At 42.0% G+C, this 6,406-nt stretch overlaps 1 long non-coding RNA gene across 1 annotated transcript in view; it reads left to right on the top strand.

Moving 5' to 3' along the window:
• The first annotated feature begins 5,042 nt into the window (after nt 1-5,042).
• Nucleotides 5,043-6,406, top strand: part of LOC138725520 (uncharacterized) — a 43,755-nt gene continuing 42,391 nt past the window's right edge. The window contains exon 1 of the long non-coding RNA XR_011338254.1: nt 5,043-5,252. This is a non-coding gene — a long non-coding RNA (uncharacterized lncRNA). The remainder of the gene's footprint in view (nt 5,253-6,406) is intronic.

Here is a 6,406-nt window from a genome sequence, read left to right as displayed (position 1 = left end):
ACACTTAATGGACTCTTGTTCTGCAGTAGCTATAGTATCTTCTACCCTGACCACACATTGAGTTATCTTAATTTCCCCTGCTATCTGCCTTACCTGGTGTTCTTCTCGGTGACTGCGTCCCAACTGGGAGATTCCTCTGAACTGCCAGAAAGTTACCAGGGCATTCAGAATAAATTTACTTTCATGGAATAATTGCACTGAATTAATCCAACTGTCACAAAAACTCGGGAGAAACATCGAGTTGAAAACAGCATTTTGTTCACTTACAGCCAAAACAAAAAAGAACAATCCTTTTGTACTCACAGCCAATGCTGCAGGAAAAGGTTTAGCTTAACCGTACGAATCTTTTAGCAATGAGGTTATTTTCCTTTGTAAGCAAAATCAGCTTTGCAAGTGGCCTTTACATTCATATATAGTTGCGATTGCTCTTGAATAGGGTATTTGTAGATGTTTTTCTCTTGGTGGAAATGCCTGTATCCTAGGTGGTGTTTGGCAGGGAGATCTCACTGGGAGATTTTGTGAAGCTGAGGGTTTTGCTTTTAAATCCCAGCATAATTTTGAATGAGATATTCAGGATGCAGTCTTGAAAAATAATCACAGAATCATAGGATGCCAATCTTTACAACCTTTCTTTGCAAGACAAGAGATGGCAGATTCTCAAATATTGTAGTTTTTCCAAAAATAACCCTAGCAAAGCCAGTGGTTAGCGGTAACAGCTGTTCAGTGTGCTCAGTGGGCATAAAATCATAGTATCACAAAATGCTTTGGGTTGGAAGGGACAGGTCATCCAGTCCCACCCCCTGCCATGGGCAGGGACACCTCCCACTGGATCAGGCTGCTCAGAGCCCCATCCAGCCTGGCCTTGAACACCTCCAGGGATGGAGCAGCCACAGCTTCCCTGGGAAACCTGAGCCTGGGCCTCCCCACCCTCAGCATGAAGAATTACTTCCTAATGCCTAATCTAAATCTTCTCCTTTCCCATCTAAAGACATTCTCTGTTGTCCTCTCCCTGCACTCCCTGATGAAGAGCCCCTCCTCAACTTCCCTGGAGGCCCTTTCAGTACAGGAAGGCTGCTCTGAGGCCTCTCACTCTAATGAAAAGATGTCTGTAAGCAAAGTGTGTCTTGAAGGGGATGCAGAAAAAGCCCGAGCCCTGTTGTCTACAGGTAATTTTGTGATTTTCTCCCCACTGCAGAGCTTCCCGGCACTTATGCTACCTGTGGGTGGGTAACTCGTGGCCGTGGCACCTGCTGTCCAACGCCTTTGAAGCCATCCAGTCTGTAAGCAAATTCCCATCTAGTTATTTATCTGCTTGATTTTGGTTTTTCCTTTTTTTTAGAGCAGTACTGGTGCCCTCTCGTGGCCTGTTTCCTGAAAGAGCACTGACGTTAAAAATGCTGCCTGGTAGTGTACAATAAGTGACAACACTGGAATTCCTGTACTGCCTCTGATCTCGGGAGAGGAAAAGTGCATAGGAACTATTGAGGGAAATATGGTCAGGAGCTCCTTGTTCATCTGTGCAGGTCTCTTGGTACACTGCTTGATGCCCTGCTCGTCAGGATGGGCCATTTTCAAGCATGGAGGAGGTGATCCTTGAAAATCATAGAATCATAGAATAACCAGGTTGGAAGAGACCCACCGGATCATCGAGTCCAACCATTCCTATCAAACACTAAACCATGCCCCTCAGCACCTCGTCCACCCGTCCCTTAAACCCCTCCAGGGAAGGTGAATCAACCACCTCCCTGGGCAGCTTGTCCAGTGCCCAATGACCCTTTCTGTGAAGAAATCAAGCAGCTCATGCACGTTGTCATTTACGATGCACATGAAGGGCAGTATTGTATGCACAGGTCAGCTTACTGCAGGTCAGTTTGGAGCTTACAGCACAATTTTAGGTACTTGCTATGCATTTGGCATGCTTTATCTCCTGCAGAACTGGGTAGGGCAGTGTACAAGAGTCACTTCAATGCTGTGTGATGATTAAAGGTGTGCATTAGTCATTCCCTTTTAAATCACAATTGCACCTAAAAACCACATCAAACCCAAAGGCTTTGGCGTGCCAGCAGAAAGACTATGACTCTTGAGAGAGCTGACAGTGGAAGCAGACAAAGAGATCACCTCTCTTTATGGATGAGAAGCTGAGGCCCAGGAGGACTGGACAGAAACCACACAGGGCGTTTGGATCAAGCTGGGAAGTGAACCCCGATCTCTTGGCGCTCTGCCCAGTGCCACACATACAAGCCAGTTCTTTAGGGACCAGCTCATGCATCACTGAAGTCATTTATTGAATTGTCACTGACTTCAGTGGTCAGAAGGAGCAAGCCCTTGGTGCGCATGAAAAGATGATTCTTTCAAACTGCATTTAACATGGGCTGCTACAAACATGATACGGTTCCACTTTGTAAGTTGTGTTTACATTGGTTTTCTTGTCTTAATGCATTTTTTTTCTGTGATTTTGTTTGCCAGTTTCCTGCATGAAAGCCCAACTTTACACATACAGAAAGTCATGTGATATTTACATTGCTATGGCTTGGTCATCTTTTCCCCTTGTTTCGCCTTGGAAAAGTTTTATTAGCAGCAATTGTTAAAATGTGCTAGAAACACATCAAGACTATAAAATATTTGTTTTATTGGTAAAAAGAATGTTAGAAAAAGGTACTCAGTGGAGTCTCTCCAATTGCCCAATGACTGCAGTGAAAATAACCTAGGAAGCAGGTTATGCAACTGGCTTACTACATCGGGTTGTGAAGCTGGGAAAGCCACAACTGACTCCTAGCTGATGGTTTATCTGCTGGTCACTTGATCTACAGCCTGGAGTGGGTCTTCATCCATCAATCATGTAGATATTTATTTATTATCTTGCTGTGGAATACTATGTGACTGTATCACAAAAACTTTGGCACATAACTCGCTATCTTAAATCAATTGATATTTGTCTTCTCGGTTTATTTTCTATCCTACACTTCAGATAGACAACCATGTAGACAGCCAGAGATGAAGCCATCCCTAATAGCAGATGCCATAAAACCAGTATTAGTTTGATCTTTGCTTTTAGCTCTTTTGTTTCGCCTAGGCTGATAAAAAAGTAGAACCTGTCTCTCCTGATTCCCTGGCAGCTGTTCAGATGAGACCAAATGATCCTCGTACAATTATAACCTATTTCCCCTGCTTCCTGATTCTTCATTCTTCTGAGCTGTGTTCCCTTTCCAACCTTGAAAAGGCCTTTTCTGTCTCAGAGAGAAAAATCCTTTCTTATTATACAGTGACCAGAAAACCACATACTTTTTCCAGTGTGTGGTCTGCTGCAACTACCCTGAGATACTGGAGATTTTTCAAAATCAAAGCAAAACCCACTTACAATTGTTCTTGGAATAAGACACTTGCATAACTGTACTTGTATTTTTCTGTGTTACAAAATTACTTTCCTTGCATTCTGTTCGCTGTTTTTGGAAACTTTTTGTCTGATGCTCCACTGTCCAAATGTCCTGCACTTGCTTTGCAGAGAAAAATAGAAGATTGGAAGTAATTGAAATGAGGATGCCTTGCTTTACAAACAATCATGTTGCTTGACTCTAAGCAATTGGAACAATACAGTTGTTAATAGAGAGGAAGTTTGGAACTGTGCCCTATGAACAAATTAATTCAAAAGTCAGAAAGGAGTGTTTGGAAATGTGGGAGATGCATTTTATTGCCTATAAAAAGAGATGAAGGACACTGAAGACTCATTCTGCTCTGAAAAACCTGTTTTTGAACTTCCATATATACACATGGGTTGCCCAGTAACTTTAGAATAAAGCTTGCCAGCTTTTCCATGCTTAGAGCCATTTTTATTTCTTAATAAAGATGCTTCCTTCTTGAGCATCTGGGGTGCAGTGCACTGATAACATTGGTTGGCACCATTAGCAGAGTTTTACTGTGCAAAGGTTTGGTATCCAGGGTGACAGAGGCACCTCCAGTGGCCTCCTGCTGTGGGGGGTGATACCGGTCCGCTTGTGTCCTGAGGAATCTCTGGGAAGCTTCTGAAGCCAGTCAGCATCTGAAGAAAACCTCCACGAGTCTGAAAGATCCTGTGTTTGAACTGTGATCCCTGAGAGGAGATCAAGATGGGTAAATCTGAAAGCTGCGCAAACTGTTACGAAAGGCGATGCTATTGTATTGTTCAGCCTGGAGAAGAGAAGGCTGTGGGGAGACATTAAGCAACCTTCCTGTACTGAAAAGGCGGCTTTAAGAAAGATGGGGACAGACTTCTTGGCAAGGCCCATTGTGACAGGGCAGGGAGGAATGGTTTTAAACTGAGGGAGGGGAGATTTAGCTTGGATATAAGGAAGAAATTTTTTACAATGAGAGTGGTGAAACACTGGAACAGGCTGTGCCTGGAGGCAGTGGAGACCCCATCCCTGGAAGAGTTCAGGGCCAGGCTGGATGGGGCTCTGAGCAGCCTGATCCAGTGGGAGATGTCCCTGCCCATGGCAGGGGGTGGAACTGGATGACCTGTAAAGGTCCCTTCCAACCCAAACATTCTATGTTTCTATGATTTTATGCCCATTGAGCACACTGAATAGCTGTTATTGCTAACCACTGGCTTTGCTAGGGTTATTTTTGGAAAAGCTACACTATTTGATAATCTGTTATCTCTTGTTTTTCAAAGAAAGATTGTAGAGGTTGGCCAGGATAGGGTAAATTTGCAGAATCTATTCTAGTTGTACCAAAAGCTCAAATTTTAAAGTTCTCGTTTTAAATAATCTCCTAAATGGTATATTCTTAATAATATTTCTTGGTGCATGTGGAGAGGTGCAGAAACCTCCCCATTTTGTGGAATGCTGTTCTCTCAAATTGTCAAAACTCCTGAGACTTTGCACTGATACAGTCAAAGCTGTGTATTGGATTTTGAATGCCCAAGCTCAGTGGATGGTTAAAAATCCCAATCGTGGTATATAATAAATGACAGATGTTGTAGATACTCCTGGGTGCCATGAAGAAGGTCACAGAAGTTTGCTTCTAAAAATCACTTTTAATTTATCTTTTCCTCCTGACAGCTTCATGCTACAAGTTGGTCTCCGTTTGATGTGAACACTGAGAAGCTGCTGCAGGCTACCACTGATTGGAATGTACTCGTATTAGCCTAATTGCATGCTCTACCATCATCTGTTTGCAATCACAAAGAGGAAGCTTCTGAGGCTTAGGAATGAGAGAAAATGAAGTGTCTTGACAAAACACTGAGAGTGCTTTTGGAGGTTTTCCCATCACTGTTTGTGAGTATGAACAAAAACCAGAGCTATATTTTTTCCATGTCCATCTCTATACTGCACCCATAACATAAATACATTTAACAAGTAGGAATAGTGATAATTAATGAAGGTCCCCAAGTGCCGTAAGCTGATAATGAGTAAGCGTTCACAAAGTGTTTTGGAAGAGCTTGAATTTGTTCATTATTGAATTAGTTGAATTAGCTCAATAGTAAAATCATACAATTGTTCTCTCTATGGATATTCAGCTTAGTTTATGAAACATTCAAATTCACTGTTTCTGGCTGTCCAATTCAACCACCAGTTTTAAAACACATCCCTTGGATGTTTTATCTATAATGCCATGTGCAGCAGACAGACACAAATCATGAAGGAGGTGGGCAGATAAAGCACCTCAATAACTTAAGACACAGAGAGCAGTTTTGCTTCTGTTCAGGTAGGTCTAACATATGCATTTTTCCTTAAGACTATGATGTCAAACAAGCAGTATGACATAGGGAATCGTAAACTGATTTCTCCAAGAGATTGTGCAGGCAGGGTTGCAGGCTTGCATAAATTAGAAAACTCTAATTCTCAGCTGGGTTTCGTACTGATGGAAGAACTTGAGGTAACTTTTTATTTACAGAGATGATGTCTCAAAAGTGGAGGGACTTGATTTGTAGCTTAGATCCAAATCAAAAGGGTGGATGTAAACTGTTTTGTATGTGAGAAGAATGATTATGTAGTCTCTGAACTAAAGTTCATTTAAAATTTTGGTGATAGTTGATTAACTGCTGAAAAAGAACTTGAGCACTCTTGTGTTCAAAAAAACCCCTACAAACATAAAATTGTTTCAGTTTTTTTTTCTGCAACTAGTTGTGCCGCCTTTTCTGATTATAGGTGTATATGCACAGTCACATGTGTTTATAATTCTAAATAAGGGTATGGAAACAGAGGGGAGGAGTAATTTTTTTTTCTTTTAAATTGCAAATTTCAATGGGAATCTCCCAAAATCAATCGAGCTAGGGATGATTTCATTCTAGCCTTACTCTGCTACATAGCTTGGCTTCTTGCTTTTTCTTTGCCCAGTGGACTGCAAAGGAGGTGCTTCAAACTACAGAAAACAAGGTTTACAAATGCTATGAAAGACCCTGATGGGAAATGGATGGTTTCTCAAACAC

The sequence above is a fragment of the Phaenicophaeus curvirostris genome, chromosome 12, assembly GCF_032191515.1.
Source record: "Phaenicophaeus curvirostris isolate KB17595 chromosome 12, BPBGC_Pcur_1.0, whole genome shotgun sequence".
Taxonomy (NCBI): Eukaryota; Metazoa; Chordata; class Aves; order Cuculiformes; family Cuculidae; genus Phaenicophaeus; species Phaenicophaeus curvirostris.
This window is presented reverse-complemented; position numbering and strand designations above follow the sequence as displayed.